Raw genomic sequence first — 21589 nt, 5'->3', positions numbered from 1 at the left:
TATTTATGAGTGGATTTGATAAGAAGTCCTGAAAGCTAATGGTAACAATTATACTAGTTTGAGGTGTTGCATGTTCTGTTAAATTCCAATAATAAGTCTATTATTATCATTCTAAGTCTTATGAATTTATTTATGATTGCATATAATAATTGTATGTTTTAATCTTAAATTAATGGGTTAATTAAGTATTTGCAATACAAAGGGCCTAATGCAGTTTTTAGGGTAAATTTCTATCCTTGCAGTGCACCTTGTTTTTTACTATTAACTTGCTCATTTGTTGGTGTCTTCTCAGCCTGAACAACAGGTTATCTTCCTCAGGTTGACTGTCAAAGATCACTTATTACTTGCTAACAAAAATCATATTTGCAGTGGAGATGGGATTTCAGTGTAGGCTCTGTGTAGTGTGTGGGGAACGGATGCAGGCGGTGCGGCTGCCTGAGCAATAATGTCTGGTACGCTGCCATCACAGGCTCTGCTGTAAGCCTGGCACAGCTAGCCAACCTGCTGTGTACAGGGAACCAGCTCCAAAAGCAGTATGGATTTATAAAGAATTAACAGCTCTGAATCTATGTAAACACAATGCGCTCTGTTCTGCGGTTAGCCTGTTTTATTCATTATTTTACTTTTTATCATGTTTTTGTCATGTCTCTGTTTCTTGGCTGCTTAACCTTTAGTTTGCTCATGGTTAGGAGTCTGATAAGTTTTTTTGTTTGAGGGCTGAGCCAGAAATGAATTTATATTATAAATCATATAAATATCTATATGATAGAATAACATATAAAAATAATAACAAGTAATCTACAACATGGTTGTAGAATGCCCTGAAAGAGATAAAAGCACAAAAGGAAAGGACAGAAAGAAATAAAGCATGGGAATGAGGGTCTGCTCAGAGGAACAGAAAGGCAGAGGGGGAAACACAGAGCCTAATATATCAGTTTAATGAGAGTGGCAATGACAGAAATAACTGTGGAGCCGCTTCGCCTCTCAAATCAATAGCCTGGCGCTTTATGGTGCACTAAATAACGCAATAACTGCAGCCTGACACTTATTCCTGCAAATTATGTTACCAGTGCTGCCCTCACATCTTGTTTACAGAGTCATTTGGGGGAAGAGATTCTTCAATATGCATGTCAGTGTCATGCATTAACAGTAGTGTGCAGAGCCATTAAAATTGGGCCAATGAGGGACGGGCAATGGCTTGCTGAGTCACTCGGCTGCTAAAAATGAACCCTTAATGGTGGGACAATTGGCTATTGCTCTTTTCATTTCTATTTTAGTGACCACAATGCAATACAGACTGCTTTGAACATCTCTATTGGACCATATTTAATAGGAGCGCTAAAATCTTTCACAATCTCTATGACCTGGATAGGACTGTCCTTCAACACAAGAAAATTCTGGCTTCTGAATTAAGTGACCTCAGCAAATAATATGCAGTGTAAAGCTGTACACGTCTGTATAGACAGAGCTGTCAGGGAGCTAAGAATAATATGCAGACTAAAGACTCTAGGAGTCCATTGAATGTCTGAAGCACCACACACCATCCAAGGTGTCAGCAAGCACTGGAATTTTTACTGAACTCATATCTATTTCACACATACACTCTTACAGACTAGCCACTATTTTGTTGCTGACAAAGATGATTTTATTCCTTGCTGAAATTAGATTGAGATGATGTATGCAGAGTGAAATCACTAAGTTGTGTTTTTCTGAGCAGTATCAGAGTAAGCCTATTATAAGTAGCCTTTTACAGATTATAGTGGTGTGATCCTGCAGAGAGCAGAACAAAAAGCCCAATCTATTGATTTAATGGAAGTGGAGCTGACAGAAATAACATCCAACAAAATTATCGTATGTATTATAGTTTTCTGTATTTTTGTCCAGCTGTCTTGATTTAGACTACATACACACACTTGCCCAGCCCACAAAGACAGATGCCTCTGAGCAGAAGGGCACATGGCCAACACACTTTCCTGAGTCTACCCAGTACAGGTCTGCTTGACCAGGCCAAGTTTCAATTTGACCCGTATCCATTTTGTGGCTGACTGCTGAGTGTGGGATTAGTGGGCCAGCGTGTGTCTACACCATCCACCATGCCTCACTCTGAGCGTGCCGTGTGGGCTGCATTCATACTGTGGAGTCAGACGCACTCTCAGAGTGAAAGGACATCAGACAGAAGCTGCTGTGCCAAAGGGGCACGCTTCAGCAGGATACAGGGTTAAAGCCACCCTGTCAGCTAGTGTTTACCTCCAGCAGCCCTCAGGATCCTTTCAACTCCTTTCTCATCCTCTGCTTTTATCCGCTCAGTGCGCGCTAGCAGAAAAGCTGCACATTGCATTGGCAGATGGTATTAGATGGATTTCGCCGGTGTTTCTGCATAGAGTCAAGCGTTGGTTTGTTTAATCTTTTATTTATTTATTTATTTATTTATTTATTTAATGTCAAATGCAACGTGCAAACTGGATAGAGGCAGTCACTTGCTTTGTTCCTTAAATCTCAGGTTTATAACAATTTTATTTCTTTTGCTTTCAACCAAGCACAGCTAACATAGCCCATCATTTACAGCGGTGCTTGAAATGGCAAGCTGCTGAACCAAAACCGCCAGCCGGTACAGTGGTTCTCAGTGGCCATGTAGTACCCCTGCCCTGCATATTTTACTGTTTTCCCTGCTCTAATACACCACCGTTGATGCAGGAGGGGCTTCTTCATCAGCTGGTGCAACAACATATGCAGGGAAGATGTACTGCAAGACTGGGTCTAGGAACCACTTGCCCAGTGTCTTATAAACTTAGTATCTGAGCATTATGTGGTTGGTGGTTCTCAGGAAGAACACTTGAATATATACATATTGCCACTTTTAGAGGGTGAGATAAGAATCTTGTTTTTGACAGTTTTGTGTTGTTTTTAAAGCAAAATAGGACTACTGACACAGACAGCTTGCACTCACAGCTTCACACACAAGGCGAAAAACAGCAGCTGATCACTGGTTCTCCTTGGCAGGCATAAGCCTTTCCATTGCCTTTTTATTCCACTTTTCTTCTCACTTTATGGAGTCAATCTGTTATTTGGTTGTTTTATTTCAGTGGTTTGTTCTTTTAAGGGTGTGTTTTTTTTCTACAGTGTTAGTGGAGTTTCTCAGTTAAAATAAATTTATTTATTTATTTACGGTTTAGATTAATTCATTGGGGGGACATGGCTTAGTGGTTAGCACTGTTGTCTCGCACCTTCAGGGTTGGGGTTTCGAATCCCGCCTCCGGCCTTTGTGCCCAGAGCATACACGTTCTCCCCGTGCTTCAGGTGTTCCCTCTGAGTACTCTGGTTTCCTCCCCCAGTCCAAAGATATGTGTTGTAGGCTGACTGGCATTTCCAAATTAACCATGGTGTGTGAGTGTGTGTGTGTGCGCGATTGTGCCCTGCGATGGGTTAGCACCCTGTCTAGGCTGTCCTCCACCTTGTGCCCCAAGTCCCCTGCGATAGGCTCCAGGCTACCCTGCGACCCTGTGTAAGATAAGCAGTACAGAAAACAAATGGATGAATTCATTGGTTGACACTTTTGTCCAAAGTGGCTTACATCTGAGACAGGATACAGCTGAGCAACTGAGGGTTAAGGGTTATTTTACTGGTGCTGTGATTTAAACACAACTTTCCAATCAGTAGCCCAAAGCCTTAACCACTGAGCCACCACTTCCCATACTGCTCCCTGACCAGGAATTGAACACTGCCCATGGCAGTGAGAGCACAGAATCCTAACCACTAGACCACCACAGTATCACTGACTGATTGGCTAGAAAATCAATTCTTAAAGATTATGTCTAAGAGAGCATGACGCAAACTTTTTGAGGCTGAGTCAAAGTGTTAGAACTTGTCTGCAATACTTTTGATTTAATTTTTAGACTTTCTTTGGCTATGAATACTTCACAGAGACAAGGTTGTATTTCAAGCACCTTGATAAATATTTAAGAATTAATGCTCAAGCAACATTTTTATATTTAGCCGCTAAGCTGGTTTGCTTTCAGTGAAACAGAGCAGTCAGGATCCTAAATAAAGAGGCTTATTTAAATGATTTTATAAAGCCTAGTTGTCAACATTGAGCTGGATTCCTGATGAGATATTGCAAAGATGAGAGAAGGAAAATCCAGGAGGGGGGAATAAAAAGACTATTTAAGACCCTAACAAAACTTTATTCTAATTCCTGCTCAAAATCAGTATGATTTGTATGATACAGCACGCATGGAGCCTGATAGTCAAAGCTTAATATCACCACATTGTCATACAAGTTGAAACAATTATTTTTCTGGAGTCTGCTCATAATATTTAGCTGCGAAATATGATCTTTTACCATCTTGTCAGGAATCATCCAACCGGTCTAAGGTTTACTTTATACCAGGTTTATAAGGTATAATTTATATGCTCCCTTGGTATACCAGCAATGAGCTTTAACTCTGACCGCTACTCCTTATACTTTATGTGATTAATTTATATTCTTCCACTGTCGTAGCCTACAGCCCACAATGTACATAGCCTTAGGAAGAGGTGTTCTACTAACATTTGCAAAGGTTCATTCATTCATTCATTCATTCATTCATTCGATCATCATCAGTAACTGCTTTATCCTGGTCAAGCCTATCCCAGTAATACTGAGCATGAGGCGGGAATAAATACTGGAAGGGATAACAGTCTCTTGCAAGGCACCATGCACACACATTCACCCACTCATTCACACCTAGAGGCAATTTACTGCAGCCAATACACCAATGACCATTCTTTTGGGAGCTAAGAGGAAACTGGAGAACCTGAAGGAAATCCATTCTGACACAAGCAGAACATGCACAAGTAAAGCTGCGGTTACATAAAGTTCCTTGCTTAAAAAGGATGAATGGCAACAAGAGACACCTTTTAATTTTTAATTAGTTTATGGCAATAAATTAAAAAAAAGGTTGAAGTGGTTATATTTTGTTTCAGAGCGGCAATTCATGTTACTCCTTTTATCTGGCTCCCTAGACTCTGAACAGATGAGACATCTATGATGATCTCATGATGTCATCTATTTGAACTTGAAGCAACAAAAGAAAACGTATTCCTCTGTCCATCTGTCTTTAAGTACTCTGTCTCTGGTCTGATGAGCTGCCTTCATCTAAATAATTTACATAAATGAGCTTTATTGGAATTATCAGTATAGTTTGCCACACCTGTAGCAAGCTGTTGCGTATTCATGTTTGTGTTTGGGACAATCTTGTGCCTATAATCCCTCTTGAATAGTAAGTATTGTCACTTGACTTGTGATTCTTGTAAGATTCTTACTAAAGATTTTAAAATTGTATAGCTCCTTCATTACTGGCCTTTCAATAACCTAAGCACCTTCTGGTGTTAGATAAGAAAAGAAACTCATGGTTCCAGTCTTATAGTTAAGTGTTTACCTTAGACCTAGAATGGTTAATCCACTCACACAACCAAGTGTGACAAGAAGCTCTCTATCTAAACCAAAATATTCTTAGACAAGGCTTTGTGGGTAAACTCACCTCATGCAAATTCCAAACCACATTAGCTTTGTGGAACTAGTTTGCTGCTTTGAGATTAATGGCAGGGTGACTACTTGATTTAATAGGGTTATTTCATTGCTTCCAGGCAGGAATAAACAACAAAGTTAATTCAAGACATTAGTCACTCTCTTTTCTGAGTGAGAGAAGTTTCTGAGTTCACTTCTGACTGCAGTCACAGGGTCAGTAGTCTTATTGCTTCATTTTTTAAAATCTGTTAAAAAAATACTTATGATTGTCAGCATATGTTTTTACTTCTATCCCTTTCTTAGTCTGTCTTTTTCATATGATCTCTGACTAAAATGACAGTGACTGGAAATGGCTGTCAACACACTTGTAGTGTGATGAGAGATGACAGTCTCATATATACACTATATGGGCAAAACTATGCGGACACGTGACCAATCATCCCCTTATGTGTTTGTTGAACAGCTCATTCCAGATTTAGCCCTCCCTTTTGCTGTTATAATAAAGGCCACTCTTCTGGAAAGGCTTTCCACTAGGTTTTGGAATGTGGCTTTCACAAGGTTTCCCACCAGAACATTGCCCAGAGCATCACACTGCCTCCGCCGTCTTGCCTTCTTCCCATTGTGCATCCTGGTGCCATCTCTTCCCCAGGCAAATGACACACACGTATCCGGCCATCCACATGATGTAAAAGAAAATGTGATTTATCAGACCAGGCCACCTTCTTTCATTGCTCCATGGTCCAGTTCTGATGCTCACATGTCCGTTGTAGGTTCTTTCGGCAGTGGACAGGGGTCAGCATAGGCTCTCTGACTGGTCTGCGGCTACACAGCCCCATACGCAGCAAGCCGCTCCTTTCTATCATAGCCAGCATTAACTTTTTCAGCAATTTTTGCTACAGAAGCTCTTCTGTGGAATCGGACCAGACAGCTAGCCTTCGCTCCCCAGACATATCAGTGAGCCTTGGGCACATATGATCCTGTTGCCAGTTCACTGGTTTTCCTTCCTTGGACCTCTTTTGGTAGGTACTAACCACTGCAATCTGGGAATACCCCACAAGACCTGCCATTTTGGAGATGCTCTGACTCAGTTGTCTAGCCATCACAATTTGGCCCTTGTCAAAGTCGCTCAGATCCTTATGCTTGCCCATTTTTCCTGCTTCCAACACATTAACTTCGAGAACTGACTGTTCACTTGCTGCATCATATATCCCTCCCCTCTATAGGTGCCATTGTAACGAGATAATCAATATTATTCACTTCACCTGTCAGTGGTTATGGCTCATCGGTATATATATATATATATATATATATATCAGCAGGCTTTGATTTTTGAAGTCCCAAACCTAAACTGGCACGATACCAGTGGCTTACAAAGCAATATTTGAAATATGACTTTTTTCCACTACAGTATAGACATACATCCTCCTTTTTTTCTTTCTGCTGCCGGCATTTTTATTAAGCACTAAGACATAAAGCTGATTGGTTGTGCTTGTGTCCGTACAAGCCCAGATGAGGGTTTAAGCTGTCGCTGTAGTAGCATGATCAGCAATCCAAACTGCTCATACTCCGATGGAAAGAGCCGGGCTGATGGCACTCAGGGTGCACAGCGTCATACACAGCTTGACTTTCTGTGTGTATTAAAGGGGGAAAGAGCCATTTAAGAACTTAAAAAGATAACCACAGACTACAGTGGCCCATCTCGCCGCACTGATTTGCCCTGAAAAGCATTTGACTTTTAAATCATATTTTCATTTGGCTTCAGAAAAACAATCTATCTGCTCAGGCCTGCAGTTAAATGATATCTGATGTGTAAATTGTATTGTTGCTCATTATGTTGTGTTCATCCTTGCATAATAAGTTTTATGTTCAGTTATTTAAGATTAAAGCTACACTATCTGAGTTTCATACCTGTTAACATATGTTTGTAGGTCTTGAATTTCTCATTCTCCCAGTGCATTCTGTAGGATGTCCTCTAGCTCCTCCTTCCTCTCTGTAAGACTTAGTGCTGATGGGTGGAGGCATGGTTGGCTGGGAACTAGTGAATGCTGGAGATCCTCCCTGTGGTTGCTTTGATGTGCATATTGCCAGCAGAGTCTGGATCTTGGCTTGAGAATCAGTCTGATTGGAGGGAGCCCTCTGATCTCCATCGCTTCAAAGCTGGTGTTCTTTCCCTACCTGCAACCCCTTTCTCCTCCCCATTGTGTCTGCACTTTAGTCCACTTCACGTGGTTTTAGCAGTGAGTTTCCCTCTCATTTCATCAATTTTCTCTCCTTCCACATTCTTTTTCTCTATTCCCCTCTCTATTTTCCTTTCTACATTCTTTCTATCTCTCCTCCTACTCAGTTGATGTTTTTAGCCAACATTCCCACATAGTGGTCATGCTTACATCAAATCTGATGGACCGATTTGTTTCTATGAGCAAACACCCCATAGACATTCATCTGTGCACATAATGTTACTGTCTTTCTTTGTCTTTTTCTTTTTTTCATGTTCACGCTCACTCATTATCTCATCCTCTTTTTGGCAGAAGATCAGTTCACAATTTCCTTTTGTTTGTATCTTAGAAATACTTATGAGACATATTGTCACAGTTATTTTGCAGCTTTTGAAACAATATTGCAAACCACGGCATGTGGCAATAACAATTATGTGATGAGAGCAGTGATGCCATTTCCATAAAGAATATTGTGCAACAGCTGCTGTGAATGGTATATGTGTGTCAAAGAATGAATGCACTCTTTGAATTGTGTGTTCATAAGCAACTGTTATACAGAAGTCCTAGAGAGTGTAGAGAACAGGTATAATAACATATTCACAATGAACAAATGACTTGTTGAAGTGCTAAGATCAGCCATATAGAAATGGAAAACCACAATCTATTCACTATATAGCGTACTCTTGGATGTATGCATATCCATGTAATAAATGCATACTGTACAGTTGCATTTCAATTATTCATCATTTTAGCTAGAGGTTCGACTCAAAACTTTCACTGGGGCTAGCTTTATCTAGAGGAATGAGAATGGTATGCTTGAGAAGTGAGACATGGAAGCTTGGGGATATGCAATATTGACACAGTGGTAGATTATATGTTACTTTAAGGGTAACCTCAGTGATGTGTTGGATTACGTTTATTGGGCTGATGTAGTGAGGCATGAGTTTCCTACAAATCTCAAATGGTCTAAGTCCTAAGTTGATAGCCATACCTAGTCTCCTGGTTCATTCCTGGAAGTCTCAGAGCTATGTCTGTCAGCATATTCTTTATTCCTTTATTGTTCTGAATACATGTTGAAATAACAATTCAGCTTCAAATGCTGTAGGTAAACAAGGAAGGGGAATTAGCCTAAGGGATATCAAATAACTGTCTATGACTAGTAGCATGGTAGTTTGGCCTTGAGAGGAGGGCAAGTCTGTGATAAATCTATCATCAATGCTCCATAATCAATCATCAATGGCATCAATGGCTCCATAACATTTGATCATGTACCAAATGCACTCAAGAGAGCAAGGGTTATTCCCATCCTGAGGAAACCCACTCTAGATCCCTCAGACATCAGCAACTACCGACCGGTATCAATTCTCTCTTTTCTTTCTAAAATCCTCAAACACACTGTCTACAATCAACTGTCTCTCTATCTCTCACAGAACAACCTCCAAGTTCCTAACCAGTCTGGCTTCAAAGTGGTACATTCCACAAAGACTGCCCTTTTGGGCGTCACTGAGAAGCTACATGCTGCTGGATCAGCCACACTGTCATCATTCCTCATTCTCCTTGATCCTTCAGCAGCATTTGACACAGTCAACCACAAGACTGTCTTGTCCACCCTCATGAGTCTTGGAATTCATGGCGCAGCATGGCAGTGGTTTGCTTCCTACCTGGAAGGCTACTCATATCAGGTGACATGGTTGGGATCCACATCTGATCTTCACAAACTCTCCATTGGTGTCCCACATGGCTCAGTGCTTGGGTCTCTTCTGTTCTCCCTCTATAATCAATTTCTTGGTTAGCTCATATCCTCACATGGGTTTTCATACCACTGCTATGTGGATGACACTCAACTCATCCTCTCCTTCCCTCCCTCAGACACTCATGTTTCCACTCAGATCTCAGCATGCCAGGCAACAAAAAAACACTGATGCTTGCCTACAAAGCCAAAAACGGACCAGCACCCACTTACCTCATAATCACACCCCACACTGCACCACGCTCCTGCCAATCCTCTAGCACTGCTCGACTGGTCCCACCATCTCTCAGGGTACAAGGAAGGCATGCATCAAGACTCTTCTCTATTCTGGCATCTAGGTGGTGGAATGAACGAAGAATGAATGAAGATGTCAGAACAGCTGAGTCACTGGCAGTCTTCAAACGACGTCTAAAGACCTACCTCTTCATGAAATACTTAAATTAGCACTTAAAAAAATAAATAAATAAAAAATATATTGTCTGTATGCTTCTCTTACTATATTACCCCCCCAACAGAGTTTTTAGACTGATAGTATTCCTAGCCCATGACCTATTGAACTGGTATCAGGATGTATTTATTGAGAGAGACTACAAAGCACTTCTGTAAGTTGCTCTGGATAAGGGCATCTGCCAAATGCCACAAATATAAATGAAAATCACTGACACAATGGGACCATGGACATTGTGGTACTGGTAAGGTGAGGAGTTTGCGGCTGGCAGAGAGCAGGGAAACTTAGCCTGGATGCTATTTTGGTATGGTTTAATGAACCATTGCATATCTTGTAACATGGTTTAACACTGGTATTTGCTGATTAGTAGTATGTGGGTCTATGTGAGAGCTGGGTGACCAGTGACAAGAGAGGTAAGAGCCCAGGTGACTAGAGCATCTTGAAGTTTAGAAATGACAGCTCTTGTGTGGAGGGCATTAGCCAGGAGTGATCTTGGAGAGCCTGAGTGATTTGACAGTTGATTTCCCAGCTAATGGCAATATATAACTTTGGCAAGATGGTGCTGTTTATCATATCTATGGGACTTGCTGGGTGCATGCTTGATAGGACATCAGCGTTGACATTCTTAGAACCAGAACAATAAGATATTTTGAAAGTTAATCAGGAGAAGAAGATCTGTATGCTTTAGAATCAGAGCTATGGTGAAGACTTCTTTCAGTAGTTTCTTTGGTTGTCCCCTAAGGCATCATGTGAGAGGGTTTGAAATAATACTGAAAATTCAGTTGAACATGCGTAGACGTTTGCAGACCCTAGGAATACTTGCATGTCTTTGATACTTTGGGGAGTAGGCAGTTCTACTACTGCTTGTACATTGGTAGGATCCATGATAATACTTGACACATACTTGACTAATATTTAGTGCCCCAGAACTGTTATTTGAGACTTGCGCAGTGCACAATTCTCCTCCTGGTCAAAGAGTTCTGCATGAGTCTCTGAAATACTTTTTTTTATGCTGGGTAGATCAAGATGCCATCAATGTAAGCGATCACAAATTTTCCCAGCATATCCCTGAGGAAATCATCAACGAATACTTGAAAGACTGAGGGACCATCAGCAGCATATGCAGTAGTTAACTTTGAGTACCTGTCCCTCTAATGGTTTCTGCATGGCCTTGCTATATAGTGCACAATTTAGGAAGTTTTGGCATTTTGTAATTAGTTCTGAAAGCATAGTGTAGAATACCAAGTGCACTCCAGATATCCTACAGTGCACTGCAATTGTTCAAAGAATTTAGCATGGGGATGTTCTTTGCTGTTGGTAGGGAAATGGGTGTAGGCCACATTTTCAGACACAGGGTAGGATTAGAGATCAGGACCATGTGCTAAGCTAATTCCTAACATCAAACACATAATAGACAATGTGTTAAACTATTTTGTGGATATTCTATTATTTTGCCTGTGTGACCTAAAATTTCATATTGTGCTTTTTATTGAAAAGAAGTGTGTATTTGACTAAAACAAAAAGCAAACCGTGTCTGTTTAACCAAAGTGCTTTTGCAAACTCACTGGGGTATCACTTCTTGTTTCTCACCAACCTCCCATACTTCACCTCTTCCCTATGCCTCTTTATATTCTGTCCCTGCAGTTGTGTTACCATGTGTTGTTTGTGTGCATGTCTGTGGGTTTGTGTGTGTGTACGTGTCTGTGGGTGTGTGTGTGGTGAGCATGAGGGGGTTGCTGAGACATGGCCTGGGGATGTAGTGACAGTAGTGAGAAAAGCGTCATGGCCATCACTCCTTCAGAAAAAGGCTGCAAGTCCATTTGCTCTTATTTCATGGATTGTGCTTTCCCCACCTTCCCCTTCTCTCTCTCTCTCTACTCTCTCTCTCGCCTCCCCCAGTGGAGCAGACGCAAGGTGTACAGAGTGAGCGAGTGTAGTGTTTTTGTGTCTGAAGGGAATGGAAGGCAGGTAATAGATGTGTGATGTAAAAGTAAGGTAATGTCGCAGGCAGTGAAGCAGAAAGGTAAAGCTGGACAGAATGGACAGGAGCTGAGTAAGAGAAACTGGGGATATGGGAAAAGATACAGGCTGCTTTGCCATGTACCTCGTTGTAAAAGGTCTGTTGAAACTCAATTTCTGATATACATATTCAGCTCATTACCATTGTACAGACTGCCGGTCATGAGAACAAAGCTTAACAACTGACTAACGAGTGGGTGGGAAGCATCTTGCTGCTGTTATAACTGCTACTTTTCATTAGTCCATACTGTCAGACTGTGCAATTCAGGGTCATTTAGCGCATGTAATTCTGACTCTCTGAACCTAAGGTTAATTCTAGAATATAATGATGTGTTCAGAGTTGAGTTACGGATGCACCGTGAGGTGTACCGAATACCAAAGCTGCACACATCGGTATTCAGACTTCAGACATCAGACCTCAACGACAGACTTAAGCTCTACACTGACAGTTGTGTGGGATTTGTGCAAGTTTGCCAAGAACAGAAGCGTGTCTCAGATATGTGCAATTCTGACCTTGAACTTAAGCCCATTTTTTAGCTTCACTGTCTGACAATTTAATGTAACCATAGAATATCACACTCAAATATATGGGTTGAATACATTTCATATACATATACATTGAAGTTGTAAATACGCTCAATCTATGGAATGTCATTCAAAGACAATATGAAATTATTTTTAACTGATAGTATTGTCTATTTAAAGTCTTTTTATTTATTTATTTATAGACATTGCTTATCTTAAAGTGAGCTGTAAGCATGAATGTTTGGTCAGCTTCTCCATCTGCATGTTTTCCATCTGCATTAAACCATCTGTGTGTTTTCTTTACAGGACAGTGCATCGATTTAACAAAAATATTGAAATTATTTCTTATTCGACAAGTCGAAATAGCAAATTAGCTATTAGCATGAAATAGCCTATTGCACTCACATTAACATTTCTTGACCTCAATTTAGTTCACTGTATCTGAAGTAAGTGTGCACAATTATCTCTGTGTGGACAATATAAAAACATAAAATTCAGTACTTCAAGTTATACTAAGGGTGTAAGCCGTATTGTTAAATTAAACCAAATTTACAATGATTAATGTAATAATTACAAATAGGACTATTCATGCTGAATATATTGCCGGGATATTAGACTATTAGATGTTACTTCCCATCTTCTCATTCATATAATCATCAAATTAGATTTTATTATTTTTTTTTAGAAATGTAAAATGTCACTTTATGCTGTGTGTATTACATTTGACAGCAAAAAAAACTGCTTTCATTCTTCAGTCTGTATTTTCTATCCCTGATTTTTGGGAGGCTTAAAGACAAATGCTTGTGTTTAAAGGCAGTGGTCTAGATGTTATTGAAACCTCGTCTCAGATGCTTCTACTTAAAAAAAATCTGAATGGTGCTCCCTGAAAATCAACTCTGACTCTGAATGCAGCCTACTAAATATATATTGCTGCTTAATCAAATAATAATAAGAGGTAAAAATATTTGGTGTTGGATATAAACATTTCTGGTTCTTTTACCTGTTCTGGTATGATTCTCTTCAACAGATCCCAGTTGCTGTGCTGCTGTGACCTTCCCTCAGCCTTCCACAGGCCATCCTGTGTTTCTCCCTCCCATCTTTTCAGTTTGTGTGCTTGATCTTTTATCTATGTTGTGTAAATGAGAGAGAGATTGGGGAATTTTATGTCAGGGTATCAACAATTTTTTAATTCCAACCAAGCAGAAACGACACCTGATTCCACTGGCTTAATCAGTTCATCTCGGTCTTCAAACAGCTGTTAGGTCAGAATCCTGCTTGGCTGGTTGGAATGAAAACATGCAGTCACACTGGCCCTTTGTGGATGATTAGACACTCTTGTTTTAAGTGATTATAGGTTCTTTAATTAGCACAATCCTCTTCAGCTCATATTAAAGAATAAACCACAAATGGACCTATGTTTCAGTTGACTTTTTGTCAATATTTATGTGCTCCCACAGATGTTCTAATGTTCTTTATACTTTATTTAAAAATATATATATATATATATATATATATATATATATATATAATTTCTAGTTTCTAGGGCACAATATGTCATATATGATAACAAAACCCACATCAGATACTTCTTTTGGAAAAGATTGAGATCAAGTGTTTAGCAGAGTTTTTGCTAATGTATGTGTTTCTGTACCATATGATTAATTAAATAGTGTCATGTGAAATGCACAAGCTTTTTCTTAATTATTTTGCTTTGATAAAAAAGAACCTTGTGGTAATGTTTCATATAAGCCCTCAAAATCACTTGCTCAATCATGGATGCCCATAAGCGGCTCTCAGTGCATATCTCAGTGCATTTCCACCCACACCATTGTCATTGAATGTTTACCAAATTTTCTTCTAAGCATTAGGATTAGTCTTGATTCTTGTTTCTACTTACAGTGTCTGAAACTCCCCTAGGCAACCATAACTTATCAAGGCTATAATTCAAATAAAAGTACAAAAATAAATTGTTTAAACAGCATTCTGAAACCTGTTGAGAGCTTGGTAGGTACAGAGTAGCTCATTTTATTATACTGTCCACTTTGCAATTACAGCCTACGTGCCGCAACTGTTCTTTTTCACCGATGCCTGGCAATTACTGTATGCTTAATATAATTATGCAGCATCATGGAAGTCTATTTTAAACACCCATTAATCCATCCCCTCTACCAGAGGTGTTCTGTCACACAAAATACACAGAGAGCCACACAAACTCATAGCACACGCCAATTCAGGAAGTCCAAAAAGAGAAAACACTGAGGCAGTAACAGGTCTGTGATTGCCTCAACCATACAGCCTATAGCTAATCAAGATAAAACAAGCAACTTCTTTTCTTTTTTCTATGTGCCACATTTAGATTTACCCGCAAGTTGTCAGGCAGAGATAGTAACAGACATCAACTGATCTCTCTTCCGAATGATTATGCTTCTGGTGGACGATCATTGACGTTAAAAAAGAAATAGAGACACTATAGCAGAACTATGGATACAGCCCCTTTCTTATGTGAGTGTCCCATTTAATAAGGTTGAGTGAAGCTTTAAATTAATACAGATTTCACTACGTTTCCCTGACTGAAGTATGTTTATACACTCACCCTACACTTTAATAGGAATCCTTGTACATCTGCTCATTCATGCAATTATCCAACCAGCCAATCAAGTGGTAGTAGTGCAATGCATAAAATCATGCACATACAGGTCAAATGCTTCAGTTAATAGTCACAGCAAACATCAGAATGGGGGGGAAAATTGACTGTGGCATGATTGTTGGTGCCAGACGGGCTGGTTTGAGGATTTCAGAAACTGCTGATCTCCTTTGATTTTCAGGCACAACAGTCTCTAGAGTTTAAACAGAATGGTCCAAAAAAACATCCAGGGAGCAGCAGTTCAGCAGGCAGAAACACCTCGTTGATGAGAGAGATCAGAGGAGAATGGCCAGACTATGGCCTGGTTCTAGCTTAAATAACCGTTCTTTACAACTGTGGTGAGCAGAAAAGCATCCTAGAACACACAACATATCAAACCTTGAGGCGGGTGGGCTACAACAGAAGAAGCCCACATGGGATTCCACTCCTGTCAGCTAAGAAGAGGAGTCTAAAGTGACACTGGTCACAGGATCACTGAAACTGAAAAGCTGAAGATTGGAAAAAATCTTCAGCTGTCCAGTTTCAGGGGTCCTGTGCCCTCTGTAGCCTCAGATTCCTGTTCTTGGCTGATAGGAGTAGGTGAGCGAATGTAAACGTGTTCCTATTAAAGTGGTCTGTGAGTAAAAAAATTGTCAGTGATAATATAAAAACACATTAAAGAAAAGTGTAACCTCTCATAGTCATTCCTGACTGATCCTTTGGTCTCATTATATCTGCAGTTTGCATAGAAATTGTAGGCAAGGCAAAAATAGAGACTGAAAGATGCTGACTATTTTTTTCTGAATCCATCTTTATTTCCATCTTTATTTGGATGTTAAAGCATTGGCTAAGTGGCAGGAATGGTGCATCATTAGCCTCTCTCTCCTTCTCCCATTTACGCCTGGGCTAGTAGAGGATAAATCACTGGGTTATTGCTCCTAGAGGCCTCATGAATCAGACAACCCACCATGGTGGGAAATTAAAGGCTTTCTAATGGGCTGAGCTGCAGGAACATATTGCATTTGTGAACACAATGGCTACCCTTCACATACTGATTTGTGCATCTAGTTCTGCCTCACAAACCTTGCAATTATGAATGCAACAAGTTGTCTCAACAAGATTGAGTAGGAAGGGCATCTATACATTTGAGTAATACTTTCAATCTGGCAAAGTCCAACTGGCAGTTGTTGTCCAGCAGAATCAGTGGTATTCGTTTCAAGGTTTATAGAGTGCCCTGACTTTCAGAAAACTCCAGACCAGCAATTCATGGAGGAAAGGGCACATTGTTACTGATGATTCTTAGGTAATTCACAATTGGCTGCCTTTTTGAGTTTTGTCATCATAATAGCTACAAAACAGCAGGAAGCCTGGACAATAATGATGTGTCATCATTTGGCAGTGGTCAGAAAATGAAAGGGTAAAGAGGTATATCTGTCTTTGAAAATTCTCCATGGATGATCCAAAAGCCTCCATTCACACTGATTACATGTGTGCAAACTTGAAGGAGAGTTTATGAGCGGAGAGGCTTGACATTTTTTTTGATGTGATGCCTCTTATCACTTCCACATGAAGAAGTGTTTATCAGCACATCACAACAAAGATCACTCACCCAGCAGCTGCATCTTAAAGATCTGCTAAATGTCACAAATCAAAACCCACAGAGATACAGTAAGAACTTGATCACAGTCTGGGAGGACTGTGTATCAACATCATAGTCATTTCCATTATGAGTCCAAATTTAATGTCATTTTCATCATAGATCTTTGAAATCTTTGTTGCTGCTTAATACATTTTTTGGAAGTTGCAGAGCCAAAGGCCTAAAATTAAATTATACATGAATACTCAAATCAACCATAAACACCAGAGGCTACATGGGCTCAGCTGGACTGTAGATGTTAATACTCCTAAAGAGACTATCCCACACCCCTAAGATTAGCATTTCCTTATTCTAAAAATATACTTTCGTGCTTCTGTGTAGTACCCAAATGTGTGGTATAAATATTAAACCATAAACTATGCTCATAACACATTTTTACATGTCCCTTAAAACATCCAGGGAATCATTCAAAAAGTGCCATTTTGGGTGCCAGCCAGTCTCAATCACACCTTTAGTGTGTTCAAAATGCAGCATAACAAGCTGTATGAGGTGAATGCATACACAATGCATACATTTCACTTTTATGGGGTCTTTTATGGGGTGCAGAAAACCACAAAGAATAATGTTCAAACCAAAGTTACACAAAAAAGTATATTTTTTTTGTTGTCCATGAGCACAATAATTATTTCACACTTCACAAACAACAACTTTAGTTTACAATATGAAATTGCCTTTGGTAAAATAAAGGAAAACATTGCATAAATAAATAAAAAAATATTTTGTTCTGCACAGCCCCCAAATATGTCCAGTATTAATTAATGTAATTATAGTTCTTTATCGTAAAGAAGCAATGCTGTGGTTAATGATGCAGGCTGTGTCTTTCTCCATAATAGTTTAGGAATAGCATTAATCAGTCCTATCAGCATGATTGCTCACTCACAGGTAAACACTGCAGTGTTGACTTAGTTTTTGACTGCACATGTTCCCAATTATCACAGGAGAGTGCCGACTGTCAGAGAAATAAAAGTGAAAAGGGAAGAAAGTTTTGCATCTTGCAGGGATTGAGTAGTGAAATTATGGACAAAGCACTTATCTGTTCAACAGCAACAATTTTGTCTAAATTCCATGATTGCTTTTCATGTTGTTGTGAAAGAATGGTAATTTTTAAAAAGCAGAATTTCCTAGATTTTCCTTTTCCCTCAAGAAGTAGAATCAGAGCATTTGTAGACTCTTGATTTATTTGTCACTGCAGTAGTGCTATAACTTCTCTGCGATCAGTCACATGAAAGTGATGGCTCAAAATCTCTAGGCTCAGATTATGTGCTGCAGATATCTTCTTTGGTGCCAGGATGTCTTCTTCAGTGGTGCTTCAGTCACTGCCAGGAGGCTGCCTCCGGAAATGAATAGGTAAGCTAATCTACAGCTCGCTTGAAAAGTCTGGATGGGTCAGACATACACTCACACTACCAAAAAAGGCTGTTCTGTTTTGTACAGCAATTGCAGTTGTCTTCTCCTTAGAGAGAAAAAAAAACTGTTATATCCCAGTTTGGATGTGTTTCTATGGAATAACAAAGAATATACACTTAATGATTTGCCAGACATCTATTTCTGGTCACTGTAGTTATCTTCATTAAGCTGCTTCTTTCACTGAGCAACCCAGGAATCATTTTAGCGAGCATCATTGTCAAGAGATTTTATATGGACGATTCAAGGCAGCTGAGCCTACACAACTAAATATTTTATTACCAAGTTGGTCATTTTAGTAATTAATACAGAGGCTAAAATAGCTTAGTTGCCTAGTTGTCTATTCTTCTTTATAGCAAAAGCCCATTTTTAATACTATATTTGCATCAGCCTTATATTTTAACCTGAAAACAAATGCTTCAGGATTCAAAACCTCAGTCGCATCTTATCTTTGCTCTGAGCCAGTGGCTGTTGCCAATAATAAAACTAATTAAATTAAATAGCCAAAGAAGTGATAGAGGACCAGTGCTTGTTTATATTATTTCCAGCAACAGTGCTACACTCAGCAACAATAACAGCAGGCAAAGGCAGCATTTTGTTCATTTTATATAGCCATAGACAACACAGTAGTACACAAAGGCACAAATATCCCAATAGCATAAATTTCACTATGCCAAATGTAGATATGCATGTTTGACTAGTATTTATTTCCTTTTGAAAAATAGGGTGCAATGCTTAAAACAAATACTGACACCAGCTTCTCTAACACTCTCGTGTGCACTTCACCTCGCAATGCACCTCCCAGCGAGACCTGGAGTTGTCTCAAGTGATAAATTAAATTAACCTACAGTGGAGTGCAAGTTGTATTTGTTACAGTGTTCAATTTTTTTTTTTGGTGGAAGGGCTGTTTTTTCAAAAACATGATCCGGAATATTGTTGTGCTTCATCAGCATGTCTCTGAGCACAACCTCAATGAATGAGTTAGGCTATATAATCAGATTAGCCTGAAGCCATAGAGTCAGAAAGATGATGCGGCGTAATGGCTAGCAAACTGGCAAATAGCAAAATAAGCCTCATACACTCCCATCAGTCAGAACACTGGTAAAGTCATTGCTCTAACAAAAACTCACCACTTCGGCAATCTCTGAGTTTTCAAGTTATATTTGAGTTTGTGTGTGGAACATAACCCATAATTACAGTTTCCAGCACAAAATGGATGAACCTGTAGCTGGTGGATGGGTGAATTTTCTCCACCTTTTTGAACCCATCATGCTAAACCCTAAAGTGACTAATCAGTAATCAGTTTAAGCCACTCATTAAGACTGAAGGCAGTTTTTAAAGAAGTTGTTGCTGAGGATTCTTTAATTCAATTTGATTTGTATGTCAGCTATCGACACAAAACACTTTACAAGACAGCTTTACAAAAAAAATTGAATTTATTGTAGCTCTATATCCCTAATGAACAAGGTGACAGTACTAAGGAGTAGACATGAGGAAGAACCCATGGGAGTCTTCAGACTGTGGAATGTCCCTCTATATAGACCCCTGAGAGAGATACATCACTCTGATGTCGGCTGCGGCTCTTGGTTGCAGAAACAAAGCAGGAGACTATAGTGAATTTTAACAGCAAGCCAAAATTTGTTTTTTGAAATGTCACATTGTGCTGTTGGGTTTCAGAATTGAAAAAAGTCTTCATATACACGTTTGTTTTTAAAGCATATAATCAAATCAGACACCTTTCCAAGCCAACAGAAGACATCTTTCCACAAACTGATATATCTCATTTGTTCAGACACTGTGAAGCACCACTACAAAACACAACATGACTTTTTGGAATTGATGAATATTATTTATAGGCATGAATTAATGGTTAAGCATTAAAAAGTAAGTGTTGTCACTATTTAGTCGTGTTAGTTGCTTATCCAGAATTTTATAAGCAAGGAATTTTCTAAAACTGTAAAACTGAATCTTCACAAATTTTAGTTGAATACCCCTGCTGTGTCCAGGTAAGAATAATCACCGCAGCAGGAAGGAAAATGGTAAGCATAATTAGTTTATGAGCAGACTACATTGAATTCACTTCAGAACATGTTAAGATTCTGGCGAAAAGCCAGAATACTTCCATACACTGTGTTCTGCATCGGTGTTTACTAATAGCTAGGGCTGTTCTATACAATAATGTGCTCTGTTGTAGAAAGCAGGCACTACATGAAGTAGCTCCCTCATGCATTATGGATGTCCCATTGTGCATTTTGAAAAGAGGGGAAAAAAGTGAGCTGTCATGCTCAGTTGGGCCTGACCAGAGATAGATTAAACCCACATCCCACTCAGCCTGCACTACTGCCTGCTTTTACCCACATTAACATGTCTGTTTTGATCACTATCTGCTTGTCTCACACGTAAAGGTAACACTTCTCTCTGCAGCAGCTGGTAAAAGGGGTGTGAAGAAATGTGCAGTTGCTAAGCTGAAACCAAAGCCTCACACTTGGCTCTGCATGAGTGACCCATGTGAACCATATAACTAATGGGAATTTAATCCCCTATTGTATTGTTAATTTTGAGACACTTTGTGGATAGGCATTGTAGAGAGGAAGTGAGGCTTTGTTCTGGCTAAATTCAAAAGAAGTATTAGGAAATTTAAGCCAACTGGAGTTATTGAATTATTATGAATAAAATCAGCTCCTTTATTGCAGACTATTGTTATCTATAACATGACAGTCCAAACTATAGCTTCGTGCCATTTTGGGGGGGAAAGGTTATTTCAAAAGTGAAATTAAAGTTAGCCAGCTATCGTGGGAAAAAATGTTCCTGGTTTGAACACTGGGTGTCACTATCATGTTAAACCTAATCTGATAATTGATCAGCTTACAATCTTTAATGATATTTATTCTATAGGCCTAAAATTGACAGTAGCTTTTGGGTAGTCATGACAGCACTAACGAAACACACCGTCAAAATGATTGTCTTTTTACATAGTTGTTTAATTTGCCACGAAAATAACTTGTGGAATGGAAGGAATATAACTAGTGAGAGAAAACAGTAAAATCTTTATTTATACAATACTGTTCAAACATACAGGAAGAGTCCTGCAAGCTATTCACCTAAATTAAAAAGCAGTGTAGTGAGGGCAAACAAGCATGCGTATTATTTATTTCTTTATTTTTATTACTGCAGATAATCTGTGGCCCATGACTCCTGTTTCTTCTCCATCTGGCCTACAATAAGAAAAGGTTGGACACCTTGACCTGGCATAAGTGGCAATGACAGCCTGTTTCCTTTTCTGAGTGCCTTTCATTTCAGAGTAGACCACAGACATTGTTTGTCTTCATTTTTCAGTGATGTGTCTTGGGCAGTTCTCCTTGCCTCCTAGCAGGTGTTTGCAGTCACATTGTTGTGTCGGGACGTGATGAGTAGACGAGAGAACACTAAACTCATTAAAAA

The 21589-nt window shown here is 39.4% G+C and overlaps 1 protein-coding gene across 1 annotated transcript in view; it reads left to right on the top strand.

The window, feature by feature from the left end:
• The window catches only part of tsnare1 (T-SNARE Domain Containing 1), a 109093-nt gene extending 95139 nt beyond the window's left edge, over positions 1-13954 (top strand). The window contains exon 12 of the mRNA XM_053237024.1: positions 13492-13954. The gene's annotated coding sequence lies outside the window, so the exon portion shown is untranslated. The remainder of the gene's footprint in view (positions 1-13491) is intronic.
• Positions 13955-21589: the final 7635 nt, after the last annotated feature.

This window comes from Pangasianodon hypophthalmus, chromosome 1 (assembly GCF_027358585.1).
Source record: "Pangasianodon hypophthalmus isolate fPanHyp1 chromosome 1, fPanHyp1.pri, whole genome shotgun sequence".
Lineage (NCBI taxonomy): Eukaryota > Metazoa > Chordata > Actinopteri > Siluriformes > Pangasiidae > Pangasianodon > Pangasianodon hypophthalmus.
This window is presented reverse-complemented; position numbering and strand designations above follow the sequence as displayed.